Here is a 27,315-nt window from a genome sequence, read left to right as displayed (position 1 = left end):
AAATTGAGAATCAAAACTAAGAACAATGTTTGTTTTCTTGTTCATGGGTGTTGTCACAATGACAAACACCCTCCAAATTTTTCCTAGATTCAAAATTTGCAGCCTTCTTATGGTCATGACATATTTCATTTCAAGCCATTAAGGCCATGATCATACATGTTGTTTATGTGTTCAAGTCTCCCTTTAAGAATTCTAAGTGTCGAAGAGACCAACTTTTACATGCTTATCTTGTAATGCCTGCATAGAGAAATTCTTCTAGGCAAGCTTAGCAGTCAATGTGTACCCTTGGAAGCTAAGAATTGTGAAATTCTTGATGGAAATGATTTCATGGTGCCTAATGAAAGTGACAACACAATTCCTTATGACAATGACTACACAGTCTCTAGAGATGGTGACTGGACAATTCTTGATTACGGTGCCTATGTAATTATTATGGACAATGCTTACACAGTTCCTAATGATAGTGCTTACGTAGTTCCTAGGGATAGAGATTTCAAAATCCCTATATAAAATGACAGTGTTAGGGAATCCTCTATAGATAGTAATTGCACGCTCTTGGTTAACAATGGGAGTGTGCTTCTTCAAGTCAGTCAATTCACTCTTGGCTCCTAGTTTCCTGACATGCACTAAGCACACTCACAAATATTAACCCCGATTGCATGTATACTCTTCCTGTATAAAGATTCCAGTCCAAAGTTCATCTTTATATTCATCTTTCACTTTTGAGCTCTGTGCACTGTTGGAATATAAGGAGCATTCTCTCACTCATGGTTGCAAATGCCCCATCTTATCAGTGAGTTTCTAAACTCTTGCTTTCGATTTTGCTATCTTTTTCTCTCACATGCATCAATTTTTCTTGTTCTATCTTTTCTAAGTGACACATTTTCCTTCTTTCATTCTTACATTTGTCATTTGTGTTTTCTTTGTGTTTGCATGCATAAATTTCACTCTTACATGTGTCACTTTCACTTGTTTTCACACATCTTAAAGAGCACCATGACACACCTTCTAAAGGTAGTGATGCGGGAGCATGTGACTCAGAGGGGAAAAAATCTTCCAAATTATTCCAAAAATCCAAAAAAATCTACAGGCAAGGGAGTGGGGTCCTTTAGCCTGCAATTTCTATGCTTTCTTAGTTAAAATTAGAATAAATTCTAGCAATAAATCATGCTATTTGTAACAGAGCTTTTCAAGCTTTAAATCATTCTGTAAAGCATGCTTTTCTTTGTATCGGATAAGGACCGAGAGGGCCTATCCTTAATGATAAATAAAGAGGCAGTGAAGCTCTCAAGGGACAGAGAGGAGAGGAGCGAGTGCCATAGTATTATTTTAAGAACTGTTCTCTCGGCGTCTCTTATTAATGACTCTATAATATGCATGCATAGATTATTGGATAGTGCCTTAACAGTGTTGAATGGTTCCTATTTCCGCATGCTGCAAATACTGTATATTAACCATTGAAATCATCTTCCCTTTCATTTATGCTTATACAGGCTTTTGTTTTACAATTGCGCATACATTTCTGTTTATGCTAAGAACCCTTGAAATCTTTCATAAAGTGGCTGTAGCGGACGCGAAATAATATAATTGTGAGTTCTTACCCATATCGGGTCCGAACCCATATCGACGTCGAGGAGACCCTTTGGAACTATTGGTTGTGAGCTCCGAAATCCGGAGCCGAAATAGTATTTAACAACTTCTATAAGTCATCGGGTCCGCGAACCCTCCGACCGTGCTTCCCATATCCGGAGCCGAAATCATATAAATTACGATATATTTATCGTCGGGTCCAGTATTTCAGAGGTGTCATTTCGGAGGTGGTAAGTTGTTAATTGAGGCGACCGCCGAAAAGCGGAACCGCCGAATTATTAAAAGCTGCATATAAGTGGATCGGGTCCGCGGAGGTCTTGAAGCGTTTCGGAGGAGCGATTGACCGAGATCGCCGAAAAGATCCGGACCCAAAATCTTTATAGGGCGGTTCGGAAAGAGGCATCGGGTCCGTCAGTTCGGAGGAAAAAGATTATTGGTTGGGAGAATGCCGATATATATATCGGACCCGAAATCGGCATAGGGGGAGTATATATATAGACCATCGGGTCCGTCGGAGCCTGTGTTCCATTGCAAAGCCCGCCGATAGCAATCGCCGATGCGATATTGCATCATGCCAAAGAGGAAGGGGAGAATATAAAGCGGGTCTATTATATTGTGTAAGTCCACCGATAGCCTTTGGGTAATTCTTTTAAGAATTCCCGGAAAAGCCACTGTTTATTAATAAAATATGATTAATGGTTTTTTTTTAAGGAAATGAAGATATCAGTCTGATGACTGATACGTCCAGAGAAGAAGAGAGGGAAATTGATCAAGACATAGAAGAGCTTGCTGGTAGGATAGAGAAATTGTCTCTAAAGCCTGCACCCTCGCCATCAGGTAGCTCCAACACAATATCTTGATATTACTGGTGCTATTTATAATTATAAAACATGTGTTGGACACATTCTTATGGCATATTGCACCTTTTGGCTGCAGTCGAAACTTGTGTCATATAGGTACATCTTAAGTGTCACACTTGGAGATAAGTGTTGCCTTACTGTCATTTTGTTGTATGCATGTTGGTTTTGGGTATTGTGTATCTTCTTGCTATGTGCATGGTTGTATATATGTGTGTGATCATGTTCAATACCTATTACATTCTTTTATTTTCTTATCTCAACGATCTCACACCTAGCCAATTTGGAGTTCTTCCCTATCCTCACATTTTTCACAATTCATGAACACATACAACTTATAGACAAGTGATAAGCACATTGTGCACTTCCAAGCCTTAGTCATGAGCCTCTTGTTACTTATACTTTTCCTCTTTAAAATCCTAGAGGAAAACCTCCTCCACTATGCATTGAGCAACCTGAGAGCACCACCACTCTTTCCTGTTGGTTACATGCGCTCAACTGCATAATCCTTATCAACCCTACCATGAATTGTGTATTATGCATTCTTAGTGGATATTCGTGCCATCTATAGACACTTGTAATGCTCAACAACACATTCCATTGAGCGTCTTCCTCAACCACTACACACTATGCAATTATAGTTCCCAATCCCGTCACTCTTGTCTCCTATAAAGGTCAACTACGCAATGCTATGACCAAACCTTGCCTCCACTATACACTGTGCATTTTCAGTTAGTAGTAGGGCCATCATTTAGCCTTGCAGTTCTCATGCGCATAGAACCTAGATCCTCTCCCTCAAGCACTAAACACTGTGCAGTTACAATGAGAAATACTACCATCCCTTCCTCCCGAACTTGCCCAATGCATAATCCATGACTTGTCCCTCCCATTCCACTACGTATTGTGCAATAACATTGCCCATTCCTTCACTCCTCGCCTCCTAATCCATCCACTACACCAAGAAGGCCTTTTTCTCAAATCCTTGCTCACTGTCCCATCATAGTTAGCCTTACATGAGTAAACAATGATAGAATAGATGATTTCGGGACTGATGTTGTCTTGTCATGAGTGAACTTTATTTGCAGGTGCTATTATCCTATCATGGAAATATTATGATTAAGAAGGTTAGTAAGAAGAGGTTACAAGAAGGACCCTTATGGAGATGAGACACAAAGCATTCTATCATGCTAAAGTAAAAGAATCTTGGACCAAGACAAAGAGATGACAACTCATGTTGACTTATAAGTTTTTGACACTTATCCAGACAATTTGGATGGTGAAGGTGAAGTACAAGCAAGACCTATCATGAATAAGTTGAAGTCATAAAAACAAAAAGAATATATTGGCATTGATACAATGAACTCTTATATCATAGTCACCAAATCATGGCTTCTCAAAGTGTCACTACAAAAGACATGTTGTTTTTGCACAATTTTTGGAATGTAATTTGTATTTCCAAAAATGAGAAAATGTGAAATGTGTGGAAGCCTAAGGGTCACAAATGGAATGTGGAAAGTCACTAGAAAGTCCTAGAGTCACATAGAAGCTCAAAGGTCACATAGAAGCTCAAAAGTCACATGAGAGCTCAAGAATCATGAGGGAGGTCAAGAGTCACATGAGAGGTGAAAATTCCCCTGATTTGTTATAAATGCACCCTCATATCTCAAGAAAAAGGACTTTGACCTTGAATTCTCTAGTTTATCATAGGAGAGAAGATCTTTCTCTGGGGAAGAAAGTGGTAGCTTCATTTTCCACTATTGGGGCTAGTGTTTCACCATTGTAATTGTGTACTTGGAATTTTGACTTAATCATCAGAAACTCTCAAAGTTGACTCACTTTCATGCATGTATCATGGATGTTGTAAGACTATATTTTAATGTTTATGGTATATGTTTATGGCCATACATACCAAAGAAAATGAACTATTTATTTGACTTTGGTATATATTTTTTTGAATGTGCATTGTTGTTTGCTTTCATGATTGTTGTTCTCTTGTAAAATATTTTACAGGTTAACTAATGAGTCTTTCCTTTCTCTTGTGTGTCTCTTTTATGATAGTACAATTACTTTCCTTCTAGATGCTTACTTTTTCTTTCCCTTCCTTGGAAGTACCTCTTATGCATTGCAATTGGTTTCTCACAAAGCTTATTCACTTGTTGACGTCAAAGTTATGTGTATGATCTCTTATGTTATTTATTGCAGCCAACGAATATGCTTGAGATCATTGCAATGGTAATCAGGTCTATTATCTAGATGAGACTCCCACTCTAAATGGTATGATGTCTAATTGGAATTCATACTAGGGAGACTCCCTATGTTGGTGTGCTTCCAACAATGTTAGCAATTTGTGCTAGAAGGAGTGCTAGATGACAAATTGAGCTCATTAAGTCTGTTTTGAATCTCTTATAATGAATGGATTCTTCCCAAATCATAATCCCATGATGTTTTTCTAAATAATTTTATCTTACAATCCTCAAATAAATTAGTCATGACTTGTCTCAATTTAAATTCGATGATGAGGGTGAACAAATTGTGCTTGGACATATGATTAATTTTTTTTCATCTTTGTCTTTCTAATGGAATACGTTGTAAGGATTTCATGGCCAAATGATTTTACCTCACACTTTAAGGTCATGTCAAGTGTTGGTGTCATACATTACCAATTACTTCTATTCATTCACTTGTGTAGCTTCTTAAGGAGCTTCATGAAGCTTTTGATAGGTACAATTATCATGATGTATATAAAAGGATCAACCAACTTATAATTAAACTTGTTGAATCATTAGAGGATTTTCTTGATCAATTTCTTCACCTTTTCTATAAATTTTCTGAAGAATATGTCGCTTGGGATTTCACGAGTGAGAAATTTCATGTTTTAGTTCTAATCTCCATGAAACCATTTGAATCATATTCTCCTGATGATTTTTCTTTTCCAACTTTTCTTGATCACGAGTCACCTTCATTCTTAGAGGAGGAATATATTACTCCTTTTATTCCTTTCCCTCCTCCTTTCTCATTACCAAACAGAGGGGTTCCTCATGTCGAGGCTGGATTTGTGAAATATGGAAACCAAATTGTTAATTTGTTTCTCCCACATTCATCTTCTTCCCATGAACCAATTTTCATTCAAAAAATCTTTCATGGTTCTCATGATTCTATCAAATCTAATCCCTTGATTCTTCAAGATAACACTAACATTCTTAATTTTAATCTTGAATTTGATTCAGTTGAAAGTAGCATTTCTCCTAGGGACACCTATCATCCTCTATCATTTACACTTGATGACCCTCTGTACCTTGATTTTTTAAATCAATCCTCTCCACCAGTAATTATTCCAGATACTTTTGATTCTCAATTTTTTAGTTCACATGGTGATCAAGTACAAGGTGACTATATCTCACAGGTAGAGGAGCAAAAGAGTGAAGACACTTTCCATATTTCTTCCCTCTTTTAGATTCCTCCATGTCAAAATGATGATGAACCGTCTTACAATCTTGATAACCAGTCAAATGATCTAAAAATATTTACTCAAGTTGAAACCTTGGGAAACATTACCCTGACATTCATATTTTATTTGATATAAGTAGTGATGAGTTCTCAAGTACATTGAATGATCCTTTCCTTCCTCAAGAATACCTATATTTGTAAGACTTCGATCTAATTATTTCATAACTTTCTGATAGTTTGCATACTCCAGTTCTAGATTGGGATAATATTTCAGTTCAGGATGACCTTGTAATTCCTCTAATCCATACACTGTAAAAAAACCTAGAAGAATTAGTTTAATAAGATTTTGAAGATTCAATATAACATGTTGAAGAAGAGAAATGTCAATCCTAAAATCACATTAGTGTGTAATTATTTGACCATTATGTTGATGAAAGTTATGTTTATTCAAGTAATCTTCATCCTCTTCATGATATGCTCTTTCATTCACCTCCTTTTCATCGCCAAAGTTGTGCCCTGGGTGGCAAAAATTTTTCAAATGATCCTATGGAGCATAACATGCATAATGATCCATTGTTGTTGTAAGCTGATATGACAATGCAAAATTTTAATTTTGAATCAGATTCGGTTGCATCCAATGTCCCTCTTCCCATGTACTTTCAATATTCTTTATGTCCTGATTGGTTTTTGGAATTTGTTGTACCAACGATCAATGTTAATCCTATAAATTTTTATGTTGTTGGTCTAGTCTATAATTGGATGCAAAGTTATGATATCCTACACTAAAAAATAGGAATCAATCATTTCTGAGCATTATCATGTGAGGATGAAGACTCTCTAATTTGAAGTGCTTTTAGAATCTCTCAAATTAACACATACTTATCTTTGAATAATGGAAAATATTATGTGTTAACCATCAGATTTGATCAACACACTAACTTTAATAGTTTTCATCCCTTTAATTACTTTCCTACTAGTGTATCCAATTATTGTTGTTGGTTTATGTTCGATTCATATCCTCATTTCTTAGATGTTAGTCAAGAAGTTGAGGAACTTCAAGATTTTTTGAGGGTTATGTCAAGTCCCCATAGTCTTAATAAAATGTATGAGCAAGAATGATTTATGTTTTCTTCGCCTGATCTTTCTGATAATATGGATATGACAATTCAAGACTTATCTTTGGATGGTGTTTTGATCTTTTCAATTTGGCTGTTTTTGTGATCGAATCACATACTAGTTAGAGGAATCATATCTGACGAGTTAGGTTGTTAATGATAACTTTCAACACTATCTTGAGCTTCACACATATGGATTTATGTTTGAGAAATTTCTTCAAGGTATTCATGTTTATCATCCTATAAATTATGGTAATTTCGCAGGTTGGATAGAGAAAAATTTCAAATCACGCCTTTATGCTTGCATATTTGACCTTCATCCTTACATATAGGTAATCTAGGTAAACATATATATATATTTTACATTGCTCTATTTGGCTATCAATCATTCATATCTTTCTGATTACTAGTTAGGAATGACTTATGTGGTTGCATTAGAAATTTCACTTCACTTGGCCCTGACCTTCTACCTGGTTAGGTTAGGTTTAGGCTTAAGTTCATTTTAGTTTTCCTTTTGCATCACACAATCCTTGTACTTTTCTTCTCATTTTGGTCTTAACATCTGCTTTTTTCTTTCTTGTTTTCTATATTTCTTGTTATGCTCTACTTCTTTTCTTTTCTCTTTGTTTAATATTATTGTGCATGAAAACTAATTTGTTTGGTGTTACAGAGAATTTTGTCACATTCAACCAAATGACCCTGAAATCCATTCACACTTTGTAGTCATACCCTACAAAGCCAAAGGCATGTCATTTCTAGATTTTCCAAAAATTCTGCTTTATATTATCTAAAAACACTAATTTGGGTCCTCATTGCACTTCCCTAGTTCAGTAAATGTGATGGAACAGGTTGCATCAAAATGAAAAACAATGGTCAACATAGATTTATTTCACTACAAGTGCAATGACCCTTGAAATGAGGAAAAAATTAAATATAATTTCGAAGCTTCCACTTCTAGAGGCTTCTATCATGGAAGTTTCCATTCTTTGTTAAATATTTCCTTGAATTCCTACAAATGAGGTCTTATCACTTATCCCATGGAGCTTATCCCCTTATAAAGTGGATCTTACCCTAGTTTGATGGAACTACAAGCTCCTCATTTCTCCTATTAAGGAATTACATGCTATTAGCTTTGGGTTGGCTTTTGGAGATCATGTTGCTCATTTATGTCTAGAGGTCCCTAATCCATCCATATGCTTGAGGTATGATTGAAGGCTTTATATTGTGGAAAAGGAAGGACAAGATAGTTGGGAGGGATCTACAAGGTTAAGGCCTACAAGGGTTGTAATCTTCTCCTTAATATAAAAATGCCTTGTTTTCCTATACATTATGTCTCATTTATGAATATGTAGAACAATGAATCCTTGGATTCTTGTTTAAAGTTGTTTGTATGTGTTATTTGGATGTTTTGGTTCTATTATTTGCTTTGGATATTTTATAGGTTCCAATTTTAGCATTTGGAGATTGAGCTAAAGATTGCAAGAATGGATAAGAAGAGAGTATGCATTTCTTCCCAAGTAAGTCTTTCTTCCTATTGAAGCCTTGAAAATTGGGGGAAAACCACCTGGTCTGGACCTTGAAATCAACTCCTTTTCCATTTGGTATAGTGGCTTCAACTGGGGATAATGGGACCAATTTCCGAGAAAGGGTTGACTTGATAATGTTGATGGGATGATATAGGATGTAACGGGAAATGATTTAGCTAAGTGTAATCTAATCTAACTACTAAACACATGCATATATCTTAATCTAACATTATCTAACTATAAATATACTCAGGAATAAAATAAGATATGTGATCTATAATGATGTCTTACAACAATTGGTAATAAATATCATTCAACTGCCAAAAGAAATGAAATCATTTAATGATAATTGTTTTGGATAAATAGTTAGACAAAACAATTGAGAGAAATATATCGCATATAAAAATCATTTATGTATTCAAAACGGAATCAGAGCTAACATCATACAAAAGTGCAATAATGCAAAACTATAATTCTGACTTTCATACATAAAACAATTGAAAGAAGTATTGCTTAATACATAAATAAAACATAATCATATGATAAAAGTACCATATATGATAAGTATTGCTCATTTGAGGGATATTGACCAAATTTCAATCAATCCAACACATTATAAGAGTACAAAAGTACATTTCAGTAGAGCATGCTAGATATTTAAATAAAAATAGATCCTGTTCCATTCATTTGGTCAAAACCTTCTCAAAAGTACAGAAGTGTAATGTCTTGAAATGTGTTTTTGATAAAATTTATGGACCCCTCTCTAAAAACATGAGAGGGGTTTAAATACTAAAATATATGCCTCAAAATAGATTATTACAAAAATAGTTGAGGAGGTTCCAAACAACCTTGCTCAGAATGGGCAAAAATAAAACTAAAACTAAAATAAATTAATGGCTAGCTCCTTTGAACTTGATCTCTGAGGTCACAAATATCAATCATTGGCTTGAGCTAAGGTGGCTAACGGATTGTAGATTTTAACTGCCTAGCAAATATGGCATCTATCAATGCTAGTACCATCTTTTGTGTAGAGGTTGTTAAACACCTCAAAAGCATCCACTCGCTGTGTGGTTTTACTAGAAACTACTAGTATGTTTCCCAATTCAGGACAATTATCTATTTAATAACCTCTTCCTTTTCCTGCACTGTCTATTTCCATTGCTGCTCTAGTTTCTTGACATTTGGTAAAAACCCTGGTACACATTCTTTGACAATATTGGTACCATGAATGTTTTCATTTACGACCTCTATTATGCTGCTTGCTGCTCCTGCCGCTATTGTTGTTTCCCTTTCTGTCTGTTTCAACTGAGAATCCCAATCCATAAACATAATATCTTTGTGAGACTCCTCCAACTTTGGTAGGTCAGTGTTTCTTCCATCCTCTGATTCTTGCTAGGTGATATATTCAGAAACCCTTTTATGGATTTCTTCGTACTCAAGCCTCATATCAATTACTTGGTTTGTTAATTTATCACTAGTCTCATAGTAAGGATGTATTTGTGAGATTTTCTAGAAGAATACTTCTTCTTGTTGCATTAGTAGGGAATTGAGGTTGACTAGTTCTTTGATGAATTCGTCAATTTGTGGGGTATCTTTGAATTTATCCATCATGGCTTGTATTTGCGGATCCGTTTATGCTAAGCTGCCCTGGTGCTATATCATGATCTAATCGAATTCTCTTTGAAGTTGGGCTACTTGCAATTCTGCATCCTAATTAGTTTTTTCTTGGGCTAATTGCTATTCTAGTAGTAGAATTTTTTGTTCCTTTTCCTTAATGAGCATTCAAAATTCAATCGCCTTATCAATGGTGGCTATGGCATAAGCTCTTGTGAACTCTGACAACTTTGTGATATTCTCTGATGGTCGATAGACGTGTCCTTCCACACAATATCCATTGGTTCATTTTCTGAAGTCGTAATGGCAGGGGCATCTATTTTCATTTTCTTCCTTTGTATTTTCACTATAGCCACGTGGGTAGGGCTGTAGAATATATATAATGGGGGTATTTCCTCAATTCTTAAGACAATTTCGGAAGTAGGAATAACATGAATAATCTCAATGTCCTGGGTACCTGTAGTTCCTTCCCCTGTTGTTTCAGGATTTGCTTTATGTCTGGTTTTCTTGGGAGTTTGCAGTTGTCGAGCGATAAAAAGGTGTCTTTTCAACTCCTAATTACCTTCACATTAATTATCAACCCAGGGATGACTTTTTATTTCAAGAGTGTACTCAGTCTGAGGCAGCTATTTACTCAAGAGTCATGTTTTGCAGATAGTGCTTAAAATCCAAAAGTAAATGAATGCTTGAAAAAGAAATCTAACAATAACATATACTCAAATGCTCTGAAATCCAACTATTCACTCAGCAAACATCAATTGAGGATACAATAGCAATAACTCATTCCTCTAGAGATTGATGCAATTGAAATCAAACTAGAACAAGACAATCAATCTGGGAACAAGGAAGCAATAACCAATGTTCTCTACAGTTGACAATCCTGCTTTAAAGCAATTAAAAGGAAATAGAAATTGAACTAAAGCTGTCATTGAAAGTAAACTAGGAAAACTCTTTAAAAGAAAACTATTGCAATTAATCAATAGAAATGAACAACAAAGTAAATGGGTAGCAAACTGTAATTAAAGGGATCTGAATAGAAAACTCTAATTAATGGAAACAACAATAGCAAAGCCAAATTAATAGAAATATTTACTCTAAGAATAAATCAGACAGCACACGGAAATAAAACAACATTGATTAATGATGGAATATGAAACAATGCTAGAAAGTCAAATATAAATACACAATAACTAAACACACAGCACACCTTAATAGTAATCTGATCTTGGTAATCTGATTATCAGTCTTATTTATAAAGAATACGACTGTATTTTGGAATAGAACAACAACGTTCATAGATTTAGCAATCGCAAGGAGATATAGTCTCTAAGATGAATTCAGTAATACCAATTAAAGAGTGTTACAACACGGATACGCTGTAATTGAACAACAATACATTCTGTAAGGACCAGTAATGTTATATCAATGATTAAAAGAACAATAATGCGTTACCAAGTCAAGATGAATCATTACAAGATTCCTGTCATAGAGAATGATATTACTCAATTGAACATAAATCGGATATAACAGAACCGTGATGTAAAATAATAGAACATACCAGATTACCAAATAATGTTGATAATAAAAACCACGCATAAACCAAAGAGATAATATACAATAGTAGCATAATCCACCAAAGGCTGGGCCCTTAGCCGCCAGCGGATGCTGCTGGATTACTTCAGGATCAAAGATGGAGTGGTAACCAGATTTATATTAAAATATCAAAGCAGAGTTACAGTGGATTACAACAAGAAATCTCTCCCTCTCTCAGCCATTATCCAGTCTCTCTGCCATCCTCAATTCTGAATCTCTAATTCATCCTCAGTTCCATCATTCGAATCCATCCCCTCTCCGATCTCTGTTTTCATTTAAATAGAGAGAGATCAGAGAGAAGTTACAACAGAGATAATTACAACATGATTTCTATTACAAAATTAGATTGTTTCCAACCAATTGATCAACAAGAAGATATATTCCCATCCATCTTTCAAAAAGAGCAAGGCGAATTTGGCTTTGCACCTGAGATTTGGAAAACGGCCACACAACGAATCTGAGAAAATCATGCTCAAAGAACCATGCGTTTCTCTCAATACAAGCTGAACTTGGGCAAACCGTTCATTAAAAAGTTAATTTGGTCCGTTCTAGACAAAACCCATGTTCTAGATTTTTGAGATTCATCTTAATTTTCTCAGAATCTCAACTGCAAAACTATCACTTCTTATTCCAGCGCATTTCTGAGTTGACACTTTTATTGATCAAATCTTCAATCTGGAAATCTGGAAATTATCTTGGAGGCTAAAAATGGTGAATAATGTTATAACCAATTTATTAAACTTTCATTGATAAAATCATGCATAATCATCAATTTATTAGAAATAAAGGAGAATAAATAATGTTTTTACATAAGAGCATAAATCATTGTAAAATAGAATTATATGATAAATTATGATAAATGACGTGATGAAGAATGGTAGAAATGGGTGGAATAAGCACTCACAAGTGATAATAATAATGGCATATTAACGGTCCAACATACCCCCACACTCAATATGTTGCATGTCCTCATGCAACCCAAAGACAAAACCCATGTGTTAACCAAGCAATAAAAAATTTGTTCATCTCAGCTCATAGAACAAATGAATTCTTCCTTAATTAATGAATATTCAATTTTAGCAATCTTGATGAAGGCATAACAATTTTTACATTTACATTCAACTATATGTATATATGAAGTTGCAACAAAATATGATATAAGTAACAACAAACTTCATTAACCATTTTCTCAAAATTACAAACCAGATTTTGTTGAAATTTGGCAAATAAATTTATAATATATGAATGCCTTTATGATCCAAAAAACAGACTGTTTTGATGCACGGATCATGAGATATAAACAAAATGGCTGTAGGTGAAAGTGCATGATTTCTGAAATATTATGAACCAATTTATCTTGAAATTATCTGGATATGTGTATTTTAATAATATATCTGTGTTTTCCAGAGATCACAAGAATTGAGTTCATTTTTTCATTTTTTTTAATGGAAATCAATTTCTGCACTGTGTAAAAATGAAATTGTATGCCTTAAATGAGGAAGAAAGTATAGAACATCCATCATGCGTAGAAATTCCTCCCCCTCTCTGAAGAATTAGCATGTCCTCATGCAATTCTAGAAGATAAATATAGGTGGTTGCTACCAGCTGTTGAATTCTATGCCTGGTGTAAAACAACATGGAATAAGGGAGGTGTTGAGAAGGAATAAGAATAGCAATGGATGATAAAGAATATGAATGACATGGTCATAAGAAAGAAATGAATGAAAGCAACACTCCCCCAAACTGAAATATGATATGTCGCTGAAAAAGGGAAAGTGGTAAAGATGTGGAATGAAGGATGATAAATAATGCTCAAAATGGATTTCATTAAATTCTCCTAAATTCGTAATAAATCAGAAATTAGGCTATTTTACCTCAAGTTTTACCTCCAAAAAGAAAAATGTGGATGACATATATGGACTGGCAGTTGTTGAAGCTGATTTAGGCAGAGTTGGTGCTGAAAGTTATGCAAAAGGTGGAATCCAGGTAAGCACATCATGTCTGAAGAATTGTTCACGTTTGTGAGTTGCTTGAGCCTCTTCTGTTAGTTGCAATAGTTTGGTCATGCTGCGAATAGAGTTTCTCTCCCATACTTGTCATTCTCCTCTAAACAAATCACTATTTTGCATACAATGTTCTTGAATCCATAGTGTTAGTTTTGAATAGCAACAGATAAGATGCATGCAAGAATTTGAATCAGAAAAACTTATGTATACATGCAATACTAATATGTTGTCAAATCAACAAGTTATGGCAGAGTGCAGTAATCACATCGCATGCTATCCCATAATGCATACATTCCCCCCTCCAATTGGAAAAGGGATCCCATGACTATAAAGCATATGAAAGGTGTTGCGTTGATGACAAGGCAAGGGAATGAACAATACAACAATAAATGAAGGAGAGTACACATATCAATGATAGAATAGAGGGAGTTATGGTTATAATGAGAGCAGAGTGTGTAAAGATAGTCATGAATAAGAGATAGGATGCTTTGGATTGATGATAAGTTATGAAAAAGAGAAAAAGGACAACAATATGCCAAAAAGATACTTTGTTGACGGTATTCTAGCTGAAAATGATGCGATTGATCTGAAAACAATTTCTCATGCGTAAAGGTTCAAAATAGGGAAAAATTAAGGAAATAACTTCTCTGATAAAAAGAAAGAGTAAGAAAACGGTATTATAGTGATAATTGACAATAAAATATAACTTCAATACCATAAGCAGAGCCTTTGCTGCCAGCAGGCGTCCATAGCCTCGGAAGGGTTTCTTTTTAACCCATATGAGCCAGGATCCTCAATTTATAAATGGAGAGTTACAGTGCTGTTCTATAGAAGAGATCAGTGTGATGGTGTCGTAACCAGATAACCACATTTCCATTCATTGGGATGTAGCAAAAGTGATCAGGCCGGCTCGTGATGAGACCTCCTGTTCCAAGGATAATTTGGCTATCCAATGGATCATAACCCTGGTGTGGTGGCCATAATGGGAATGCCACTTTGTTACAGCCTTATGAACATGGTAGGGTGGCTCGTAATGAGACCCCCTATCCTCAATCTGCGAACAAAATTTTGTTGTTATTACACATTTTTATGATCAAAAGAGGGAGGCTCAGTACTCCTTAAGAGCAGGGATGGTGGAAGAAGTTGAACATGTCAATAGAAAAAAATATACCCATAATCTCATTTATTATAGACAAAGAAGATTATAACCAAGAAGGGTGAAACCAGCATGGTATTAAGATGATCAATCAGTATCATGTACAGTAGAAAACAATGCAGTAAAGTAGTATATAAATAATTGTGTCCATTTTGAAAATAAGCTATCATCAAGGAGCTGTCTCGTTAAAGATCATAACGTGAATTAACTCGCTTCAATAGAATCCATAATTCTTGTCCTCATAAAAATAGTGTACTTCATACCATGAAAGGGAATCAATAAAATGTGGTTGAGATGAACTAGGAATAATCCCATAAGAGGAAGAAAATGGTTGCTCTTAAAAATACTCCCAAAGTGTTGTTTTTTTTTTTTTTTTTTTGAAGGAACAGCAAAAACACTCAAAATGTGTTGTTCCTTGTAGGGAACAACAAAGGAAATGCACACCAAAAAGCAAAAATACACATAAAAAAGTGTGAAAGCGCAAATTCCATTCCTTTGGAAAAAGGAACAACAAAAACTAAAAGCGTTGTTCCTTTGGAAAAGGAACAGCAAAAATGCAAGTGTCATTCCTTTGGAAAAGGAACAACAAAAATGAACCGCGAAAAAGGAACAACAAAATGAACCGTGGAAAAAGAACGACAAAATGAACCATGGAAAATGAACGACAAAAGAAAAGAGAAAAAGGAACGGGTTACGCAAAAGGTGTTGTTCTTTTGAAAAAGGAACAACAAAACGAAAATGTTGTCCCTTTGGAAAAGGAACAGCAGAAACAACAAAAGTGCACACAAATGTTGTCCCTTCAGAAAAGGAACAGCAAAATGCACAAGCATAAAATGCAAGCATGCAAAGAAGGAATTCGTTGTTCACTGTATTGATGCTGAGGATGGGTTATAGTTTGAATGAAGCAACACCTGAAACACAAAATATAAGAGAAATCAGGAAAGAAACAACATTTTATTTAAAAAACAGTATGTAAATAAATAAATTAAGTTACAACAGCTATGATGTTATGTCAAAAAAATGATTTATTCGAAAAATGTTTTGGCAGCAAATACATGACATGAATCATCAAATGGAAATCAATTCTTCATTTCTTTTATTATGAATTCGTTGGGTAATGATTTGGATGAAATTCCTTTGTTTCATTTAAAATTTCTTTCAAGAATCACTCATCCATAAATTGACATTCTTTTTCTCCTAGGACCTGCAAAAAACGAGTGTCTAACTACAATAAAACATTAAATCATGGAGAAAGAGAGGTGCAAGGCTCCCATAATCCAATAATTATGCAAAAAAACTAACAAGTAGTTACTCTGTAGAACAAATCCACGGAGAAAACAACAAAGTAAAATTTATTTGTCATTTGTGGGAGAGCAGTGGCCAATCATGCTAACCTGCAGTGTTTTGATCACAACTTCTTTGTTTTTCGTCCAAATTGAGTGATTTCAAAGCCAAATGAGAGCTAATTCAAAGGTTTATCTCCAGTAGCAACATGTTTTAAAAATTCAATGATATGATATTTCAATTTTAGTTAGAACAACGTGCATAAGAGAGTCATTTTCAATTACCCAGCTTAGACCAACAGTTGATACTTCAAGCATAAATTTTTCGTTTGATGTTGGATTCGAATGATTCATATTGAAAATGAAATTATATTCATTTATTTATCTCCAATAGAAATAGGTTGTGAACAAAAGAATAATTGATAAGTCAAATACTATAAGGAACAACCGGAAAGACATAGTTTTAAGGGTGTTGATATACGATAGACAGTCCGTATTTTGATCATAAATTCCCCATACAATATCAAAAATGAGTGATTCAAATTGCATTGTAAATTGGACTCATAGGGGAATCTACCATAGAAACAGATTTTAAAAATTCATTAACTTAGGCCTCCAAAAACGGACTGTCCCAACTCTGCTCCTAAACTGCCTGCTAGACACGCTGTCAATGTTTTGGTTCGAACTTTTTCATTTCAAATCCAAATTGAGTGATTCAAATTGGGTTGGAAATTATACATCAAGGGATACTTAGGATAGAAACAGGTTTTAAAAATATTGCATTTTTGTCCCTCAAAACATGACTGTCTCGACTGTTTTTCAGAAATTTCATCAAGCCCGCAAGCCAAAAAAAAGTGATATTCAAGCATTTTTTCAAATTGGTGATAAAAGTGAATATGAGTGTTTTTAGAACTATTATTTCTATTATAATTCATCTACATACACAAATGAATTAAAAAATTATCACCGATGTTGATTTGCATAGCATGTTGCAACAAAAAACAACTAGCTTTACAAAAATAAAAATAAAAAAGATGTGTTTGTTTTATTTGTTTATTTATTTTATTTTATCCACTATCCTACTCTTCTTTGAGAATCGAATATGTTTATGCATAAGATTATTTCCAGTGGAACCATTTTAGAAATAAGGCTTTACGTATGCACATACCCAAATTTGAAAAATGCATGTTGATAAAAATCAAGGTATGATAAGCCAACTTCCCTTGAAAAGATGGTATCAAAAATTGTTGAAGTATGGAGTGATGATGCAAACACGTGATGGAGTGAAACCAATCTTCAATATATCCGTTATTTTCTTGATTTCCCATCATACCATGAAGTTCTTGAGCTTTTAAAATGGTTTGTTGGTGCAACCTAAAAGAAACCTCATTTTCTTCCATAGATTCTACATTTTTTGAATTTGAAACATTCTGAATCTCATTGTAAGTTTTCTCTAATGGAACATGTGAGATAGAATGGGTGGGAAGGTTGGGTAAATTTGGCAGTTCAACATTGTAAGCATGTTGTATTGGTTTATTATGGTGAGTGTGTGGAATTAGTTGAGGAGGAAAATGTGTAAGTAATGGAGCATTGTGATGATGTGGTTGTTTGGGTTGAGTGGATGAATTTGATATACAAGCAGGATGTTGCGGAAGAGCTGGTGGAGAATATGGAGAATGTGCTTGTGCTATAAGATGAGTGAGAGTATTCATGCAATCATAAGGTGAACCGTGCCAAACTTGTAGACAAGATTGGTGGTGATTATATCGCGATTCACATGGCTATTCTAACATGTGTATGCAAGTAAGAGAATGGAGGAGAAGTGTTTTGAACCATACCTATTGACCTTGTTGCAGCTTCCTTATCTCTTTGATATGCTACTTCCATCCTAGATAAGGAAGAGTGAGTATCTATGGGATGCTCCTTTTGGTCATGAGTGAAAAACAATTCATCAAATTCTTGATTTTTGTGAACTTACAAAACATCGAATTTTGCATTTAGAGAGCTAACAAAATAAACTTTAAAATTTTCAAATAAAGCATTGATTTTAGCTCTTATGTCTCCTATTCTTGTAGCAGATTTGGAAAAGAAAGAACAAACATCTCTAAAATTCTTACCAGCCTTGGAGATTCCTCTTGAATACCTTATACACAACTCACAAACATCATCATATGATAACTGAAAAACATCACCTTTTCCTATCAGATTTAAGAGTTATAAAAATTTATCTTTGATTCCTTTAAGAAGGAGTGTTTTTAAGATCTCTTTTTCCAAATGCTTATATTTTGATTTTTGAAGGTTGTATTGAAATCAATCTACATAGTCCTCCAAACTTTCATCTTCCCCTTGTATCATACCGAAAATATCTTCATTGGATTTGCAATAGTCTTGGTACTTCTTCAAGAATATGTTCTTCATGTCCTCCTATGATTGGATGCAATTCCCACCTAGGCTCATGAACCATCAGAGAGCTGCTCCTTTTAGAGTAAGAGGAAACACTTTCAATCTTTGATCATTAGTACAATAATCATATCCTCTACAAAGTATTTCAAACTCAAATAAGAATGTATCTGGATCTTCATTTGCTAAACCATGAAAATTTGTTAAAGATGGGGGAATTATGTGCATTTTTGTCACTCCTCCTAGATCTTTGATAGGAAATTCAAAAGTAAAAATGTGAGCAATTTCTTACCATAATAGAAGATGTTCTTCATGTGTTTCTTCAAGGCTCTTTCTTCAAATGTTCCTGTCAATTCGTTAGTGAAATGGGTGGTGCTTACATCACCACTTGAGTGAAATCATGTGATTCGTTTTCCAAAATTTATATTTTTTCCTAGTCATTCACACAAAAATTCAAACATCTATTCCTACTCTAAGTTCTTTAACAGTTTTGTTGAAAAGTGGTCGGGGGAGCAGGGCTTTTACATGCTCCGTACGTAGGTTCTTACCTTCCATTTTTAATACCCAATTCTTTCCTAACAGACACTCATCGGATGCACACTACTATTTTAAAAATGGTTACACTCTCCTCGGCAATGGCGCCAAAATGTCGAGCGATAAAAAGGTGTCTTTTTAACTCCTAATTACCTTCACATTAATTATCAACCCAGGGACGACTTTTTATTTTAAGAGTGTACTCAGTCTGAGGCGGATATTTACTCAAGAGTAATGCTTTGCAGTATAGTGCTTAAAATCCAAAAGTAAATGAATGCTTGAAAAAGAAATCTAACAATAACATAAACTCAAATGCTCTGAAATCCAACTATTCACTCAGCAAACATCAATTGAGGATACAATAGAAATAACTCATTCCTATAGAGATTGATGCAATTGAAATCAAACTAGAACAAGACAATCAATCTGGGAACGAGGAAGCAATGACCAATGTTCTCTACAGTTGACAATCCTGCTTTAAAGCAATTAAAAGAAAATAGAAATTGAACTAAAGCTGTCATTGAAAGTAAACTAGGAAAACTCTTTAAAAGAAAACTTTTGCAATTAATCAACAGAAATGAACAAAAAAGTAAATGGGCAGCAAACTGTAATTAAAGGGATCTGAATAACAAACTCTAATTAATGGAAACAACAACAACAAAGCCAAATTAATAGCAATCTTTACTCTAAGAATAAATCGGATAGCACATGGAAATAGAACAACATCGATTAATGATGGAATATGAAACAACGCTGGAAAGTCAAATATAAATACACAATAACTTAACACACGACAGACCTTAATAGTAATATGATCTTGGTAATCTGATTATTAGTCTTAGTTATAAAGAATACGACTGTATTTTGGAATGGAACAACAATGTTCATAGATTTAGCAATCGCAAAGAGATATAGTCTCTAAGATGAATTCAGTAATACCAATTAAAGAGTGTTACAACACGGATACACTGTAATTGAACAACAATACATTTTGTAAGGACCAACAATGTTATATCAAGGATTAAAAGAAAAACAATGCGTTACCAAGTCAAGATGAATCAATATGACATTCCTGTCATAGAGAACGATATTACTCAATTGAACATAAATCAAATATAACAGAACCGTGATGTAAAATAATAGAACATACCAGATTACCAAATAAAGTTGATAATGAAAATCGTGCATGAACCAAAGAGATAATATACAGTAGCAACACAATCCACCAAAGGTTGGGCCCTTAGCCGCCAGCGGATGCTGCTGGCTTACTTCAGGATCAAAGATGGAATGGAAACCAGATTTATATTAAAATATCAAAGCAGAGTTACAGTGGATTACAACAAGAAATCTCTCCTTCTCTCAGCCATTATCCATTCTCTCTGCCATCCTCAATTCAAAATCTCTAATTCATCCTCAATTCCATCATTCGAATCCATCCCCCTCTCTGATCTCTGTTTTCATTTAAATAGAGAGAGATCAGAGAGAAGTTACAACAGAGATAATTACAACATGATTTATATTACAAAATTAGATTGTTTCCAACCAATTGATCAACAAGAAGATATATTCCCATCCATCTTTCAACAAGAGCAAGGCGAATTTGGCTTTGCAGCTGAGATTTGGAAAATGCCCACACAGCGAATCTGAGAAAATCGTGCTCAAAGAACCCTGCGTTTCTCTCAATACAAGCTAAATTTGGGCAAACCATTCTTAATTAAAGTTAACTTGGTCCGTTCTGGACAAACCCATGTTCTAGATTTTCCAGATTCATCTTCATTTGCTCAGAATCTCAACCGCAAAACTGTCACTTCTTATTCCAGTGCATTTCTGAGTTGGCACTTTTAATGATAAAATCTTCAATCTGTAAATTATCTTGGAGGCTAAAAATGGTGAATAGTGTTATAAAAATTTTATTAAGCTTTCATTGATAAAATCATGCATAATCATCATATTAGAAATAAAGGAGAATAAATAATATTTTTACATAAGAGCATAAATCATTGTAAAATAGAATTATATGATAAATTATGATAAATGACGTGATGAAGAATGGTAGAAATGGGTGGAATAAGCGTTCACAAGTGATAATAATAATGGCATATTAACAACCCAACAACAGTTCAGATGTTTGCTCAAGATTTGTGTTTATATGGAGATTTTTATTTAACCACTCCCATTCTTTTTCCAGGTCGATGATTGGAGATTTACCTGACTCCTTGTCTGTCTCCTCTGTACTTCCATTTGTGTCTTTCTCAGACTCTTTATTTTTATTTCCTCCCCCATTTTGAGACTTCCATTCTGAGTGTTCTGACTCATGAGTAGACTTCTCTTGGGTTTCTTCTTCAGAATTTTCTTTGTAACTTCCCTTGAAACTTACACTAGGAGTTGGATCTCTTATTGGTTCAATATGTAGTAGGTCCAATGGGACCTTCGGCAGTCTCTTATTTCTGTACACATGGAAAGAATTTATATCTTTCGGGGTCAACAGTAGTGATCCCATATGTAGAACTTGTGAAAATGTTTCTTCTTGTAGGAAGAGGTCATCAAAGTCATCCTCTTCATGGGTGAATTGTTTGACTTTTACCATAGTATTAAATTCCTTAACAATTTGATTTGGGTTTTATTGCCTTCCTGGAATTGTAGCCAATTTCAGAGATATAATAATCTTTGCTTCCTTTAATGCATGCCCATAATCGTGTAGTGCAAAACCACCACATTGTAATGGGAAGGTAGGCCAAATGGCTTTCTTCTGTTCTTTCAGTCCTTTGGTTAAGCCACCTTCCCCTGCAGTCTGGTAGGCTATTTGTATGGCCAAAAGTTTGTCGGGGACATAATATGGGAGGATATATAAAGAAGCAATGCTCCAAAAAACTCTAATGTAGGTAAATGTCTCTTCCCTAAACCATCTAGCTAATGGAAATATATCTACTTCAGCCTCTTCAGAAAACGTAGGGGTTGTTTTATAAAAAACTTCTTTATGAATGGGAAGCATAGCACCTTGAAAGATTTTATAAAAATGGTGGTGGAACTAGGATTCCCACAAAATTTTATCGTATATATGGATGGGAATTGGGTTCTGTATAGTCCACTTCCATCCCATATTCAGGAAATGAGAACTAAAACAAATTGCATCCATAACAACAACACTCATAAGTAAAGGGAGAAAAATACTTAAAGAATGACTTCTTTTCCTCCCATATTCCATAATGGTATTTTCCAAATTGTTTGATAAAATTTGAGATCAGTTCATAATCGTTGCATTAACTGCTGCATCTATTAATGGGATCCATTCCATGCAAAATTTGGTGCTATCGGGTCTACCGAATAACCTACGTATCATTATCATTGTGAAACTATGAGGGGGAGAAATGAATGCCAATAAGTACATACCAGTTTTATTCCGTTTGAGTTTTCCTCTACTTGATCTCTAGGTTTGTGTAACATGTGATGGGTCCTCGTTCTCTTTGGTGAATTGCTCAAGGAACTATTTGTTGTAGAGATTTTGAGGCTCTAGTAACTGGTACATTAGCTGTAGGTTGTATGGTGAGAAAGACCCCATGACCTATTACCTTTTATTCTTGAAGGTCTTGTCTGAGATGTCTACCTCATCAACTACCCATTTGACCATATTCGTGTATGGTATTATTTTTGGTCTCACAGCTATTCTATGCAAGAATGAACATGTTGTTTCAAAATAGGAGGCGTCAGATGACTCCTAAGCATCAGCCATGGCCTTTGTTACCAGTGGCCTAGGCTGCTCTTCTTCTAACATATTATACATGGATCCTCATGTCATGGTTCCTTCATCCTTGCTACATGCGGTATCAGAGAAAAGTGGTACCATTTTTTATTTCTCAGATGCAGTCGCATTTCCCTTCTTTGACACTATTTCTTCACACAACAATTCGAAATTCGCTGGAAGAACCAATTATCTCTGATAGTTTTTATAAATTTATAAAACTTCCAAAATAAAGATAGTCCAGAAAATAGGAAATACATGAAATATAAGATAAGTAACATTTCTATAAATAAGAAAACAAAATCTACCTAATTATCATCCATTTGAAATTATCTTCCAAATGAAAATTCCTTTGTTTACATTAGTCTTTACTTGGATTTTAAAGAGAAAGCAGGGGGCTCTTGCAGATTAGCTTTTAGATGTACTCATTTGTCATAGGTAGAGCCTCTACTGCCAGCAGGCGTCCATAGCCTCGACAGGGTTACCTATTAACCACCAATGATTCAGTATCCCATCCAGATAAGAGTGAAATTTTTAGAGATAAATTCAGATTTATATACTTACTATTTTTCCTTTCTTTTCTAAACAATTTATTTTTTATTTTATTTTTTAAAATTTTCCTTTTTTCTACTTAAAGGTCATTGTCTTGGTTTTGTGGCCAAAATTGACAATGCCATTCACTAGTTGTAACTCAAATGAACAAGCTGGCTCATGATTAGACCCCTTGTCTTTTGATTAAAATAATCTCAAGCCATTACCCTGTTTTGATATGTAGTATTGGTAATGTTAGTATATTATTTCCCTATGAACATGGTAAGTCAGCTCTTAATGACACCTCTTATCCTTTAAGTTTAAATATATTTTAGAATTACACTCTAAAAAGAGAAAAGTTTACTAGATGGAGAGAGTCATTGACTCCTTAAGAGTGTCTGGATGAAAATTATAGAGTTAAAGATGCTTGTCTGTAGAGAGTCTTTGCTTTGTTAAAGATACTTTTCTTGACTGATGGTAGAACAAGGATTTCTTTATAAAGTTGAGGTTTTTCAAAGGAAAAATGATTTTGATGGAAAACAAGTAGGTTTCAAAGAAATAGAACTTAGCTTATGTCTCAAATGTGAAAACTATCTTCTCAACAATCTCTACTTATACAAGTGAAAAGTCAAAATATAAAAGAGATTTTTTATTGAAAGGCCAAAAGAAAATGCTATTTAACTTTTATTTTCCTAGAAAAGTAAAGGCAATAATATGCAAGGGATAGAAGATGTTATCTTCTATGAAAAACATTTCTTCAAAATCGGCCCATTAACAGGTAGATAATCTCTCTTGCCTGATAAATCTTGCAATAAAAGGTTGATGGGCCGATTTGTTCCGCAATTTGAAATGGACCAAGCCACATTCTTTGGAATTTGGTATGCTTACCTTTTTCTTCGTGTGCTTTATCCCATTTCAATACAAGGAGGTCTCTAAGCTGAAAGGATTTAGGACTTACATAATTTGCATCAAATGAAGATTTAACTAATTATTGATGATGTGCATGTATGATTTTGGCTTTGCTTATTTCTTCTTGGAGATTGAGAATATGTGATTGTCTTAATTGCATAGAAGAAGAAGGCGTTTCTCCAATAAATGGAACCAAGGCTAGAGAAGGAATTGCTACATTTGTAGGGAGAATAACCTCTTTCACATAGACCAAATTAAAAGGAGAAGTGCCTATTGAGGCCTTCTATGTTATTTGATCTGCCCATAGAGAAAATGTAAAAGTTTTGTGCCAGTTTTTATGACTTTGATCAATGGTTCATTTTATGGTTCTTATGATATTTTTGTTTGTAGATTTGACCAAACCATTTCCCTGAGGATAATAGTTAGCAAAATATTTAAGTTTAAAACCTCTTTTAAGAGAAAATTCTGTCATAACATTGCCTGTGAAATAAGATGCATTGTCAAACATGACGACATTTATTAGACCAAATATGGTAATAACAAATTGGTCAATAAATTCAATTATTTTTCAGAATTGGCTAACTTTTGTGGAATTGATTCTACCCATTTCATGAAGTAATCAGTTACTGTAAGGATATATCTATGCTTCTTTGAAGAGTGAGGAACGATCTCACCTATTATGTCTAGTACCCATTGCTCAAATGGTTGTTCAATGTTGACTGGTTGCAACGGTAATGCGGGTTCCCTCTGTCTTCCAATAGTTGTTTGACAAATTGTATATTTCCTTACATATTCATGTGTATCTTTGAATATTGTTGGCTAATAATAGCTAACATGTAGGATTTTATGTGCTACTATGTCTCCTCCAAAATATCCACTAGTTGGTCCATCATGGAGTTCCTGCAAAACCTTTTATGCCTTATATTTTTCAAGGCATCTGAGTAATTCTTCCTAAACAAAATATCTTTGATGATTTTATATTGCTTAGATTTTATCCTCAACTCCCCTTTTCTTTTGTAACTGAGTTGCATAGGGGCATATCCATTTTTCAAGTAAAATATGATATCAACATATTTAGATTCAGTATCATTGAGGCTTACCTCACATATTTGTATATCATCACCTGAACCTTGTAGTGCTAATAAGTTGGATGCTCCTACTAGCATTCTATAAAAACCTTGACCTTTAACAATTTTAGCTGGTCTGATCTCAATTTCATATTCTTGCAGTATTGTTACCCAATTTTCTCTTTTCTCACCTACTTCTCTTTGCATTAGTAAAATTCTCACTGCTGAGAATGGGACTACTACCTTAGTGTGAGTATTGAGAAGAAAGGGTCTGAAATGTTTTATTGATTTGAAAGCAGCTAAAGCTTGTTTTTCAACACTTGAATAATTTAATTCAGCCCCCTGTAAATTGGGACTAAAAAATGAAATTGGTGCTTCGATTTTGTGATCATTGACTTGTGTCAATATAGATGCATATGATGTCTCAGAAGCAAAGGTATATGAAATGAAATGATTAGAAGAATTGGGAGTTGCTAAAGAGGGAGCATTTATGATTGCTTGTTTAATCAGATTAAAAGAATCATGCTCGGTATGTTCCCATTTAAAAAAAAAATTCCTAATCATAGATTGGACGGGTAAAACAATTCATGAAAAGTCGGAAAAATATTTTGAAAATTTTTATCTGACCTAGGAAAGATTGCATGGATTTTTTATTATGAGGCAAAGAGATTTCAGAAATTTCTGTTATCCTATCAGGATCAATGTGAATTCCTTCTTTAGATACGATAAATCCAAGGAGTTTTCATTCACTCAAAGAAAAGAAGGATTTCTTGGGATTTAGAGAAATTCCATATCTCTGACAACGCTCAAAGATTTGTTTTAAATCCTTTAAATGATTACTGCACTTTTTAGAATATACAGTTATGTCATCTAAATAAATTACCACTGATTTATTCACCAAACCTTTGAAAGATATATCAATGGATCTCTGAAATGTTGCACCAACATTGATTAACCCAAATGGCATCTTTTGATAAGCATAGGTTCCCCATTTGGTTCTAAGTGTGGTATTTAGCCAATCATCTGGATGTATTAGAATCTGATTATAACCTGAAAATCCATCCAGAAAAGACATCAATTCTGAGCCTGCAACTGATTGTAATATCTGTTCCATAGGAGGCAATGGAAAGTTGTCCTTCTGACAAGCTTTGTTGAGATTTTGAAAGTATATACATATTTAAATATCAAAATTCTTTTGTCTGACTGGAACAAGGTTAGGAACCCACCTTGAGTGCTTGACAGGAAAAATTATCTTGGCTTTGAGAAGCTTATTCAATTTAGATTCGATCTCATTTTCTAAATTTGGATGAATCTTTCTCAACTTCTATTGTACAAGCTTTTCATCGGATATCATGGGAATGGTATGTTGAATGATGGAAGTATTATATGTCTTAAGATCTTCATAGTTCCAAGCAAAAACATTTTTGTATTTGTTTAACAAATGAATAAAGGCTAGTCTTTCATCAGGTGTAAGACTAAGCCCTAGATTAATATTTTTAGGTTTAAGGTCAGTTACAAGATTAACTAATTCAAAACTCAAAGTTAAACTCTGAAATTTTGAGTTAGTAGGTTTCTTGAATTTTTCCTTAAGATCATATAAATCTTCCAGCTTAACCACATATTTAGGTATGGAATTTGCAGTTGTTTCTTGCCTAAGTTGGCTTTCATGCTGATCTTCATCTATTATTTGGTCGTCATAGGAGCCTTCATATGTTAGAAAACTTATGATATCCGTATCATTATTAAAAACACACTAATTAGTGATATTGTGAGAATATAAGGCCTAAAAATTAATTCAATAGAAAAGTGATCGGGGCTATAATCGTCTGGTGGAATGAGCTTGGATGCAACGTTAGCCAAAAGATAAACACTTACATTTTGACGTTTTTGAATCAGCAAAATGTTAAATGTTGTAAAATGGGAGGTGAGATCCTAGACTAGTGATTGA

This window comes from Pinus tabuliformis, chromosome 6 (genome assembly GCF_031772625.1).
Source record: "Pinus tabuliformis cultivar Carrire ecotype Pingquan chromosome 6, CPIR1, whole genome shotgun sequence".
NCBI classification, from domain to species: Eukaryota; Viridiplantae; Streptophyta; class Pinopsida; order Pinales; family Pinaceae; genus Pinus; species Pinus tabuliformis.
This window is presented reverse-complemented; position numbering follows the sequence as displayed.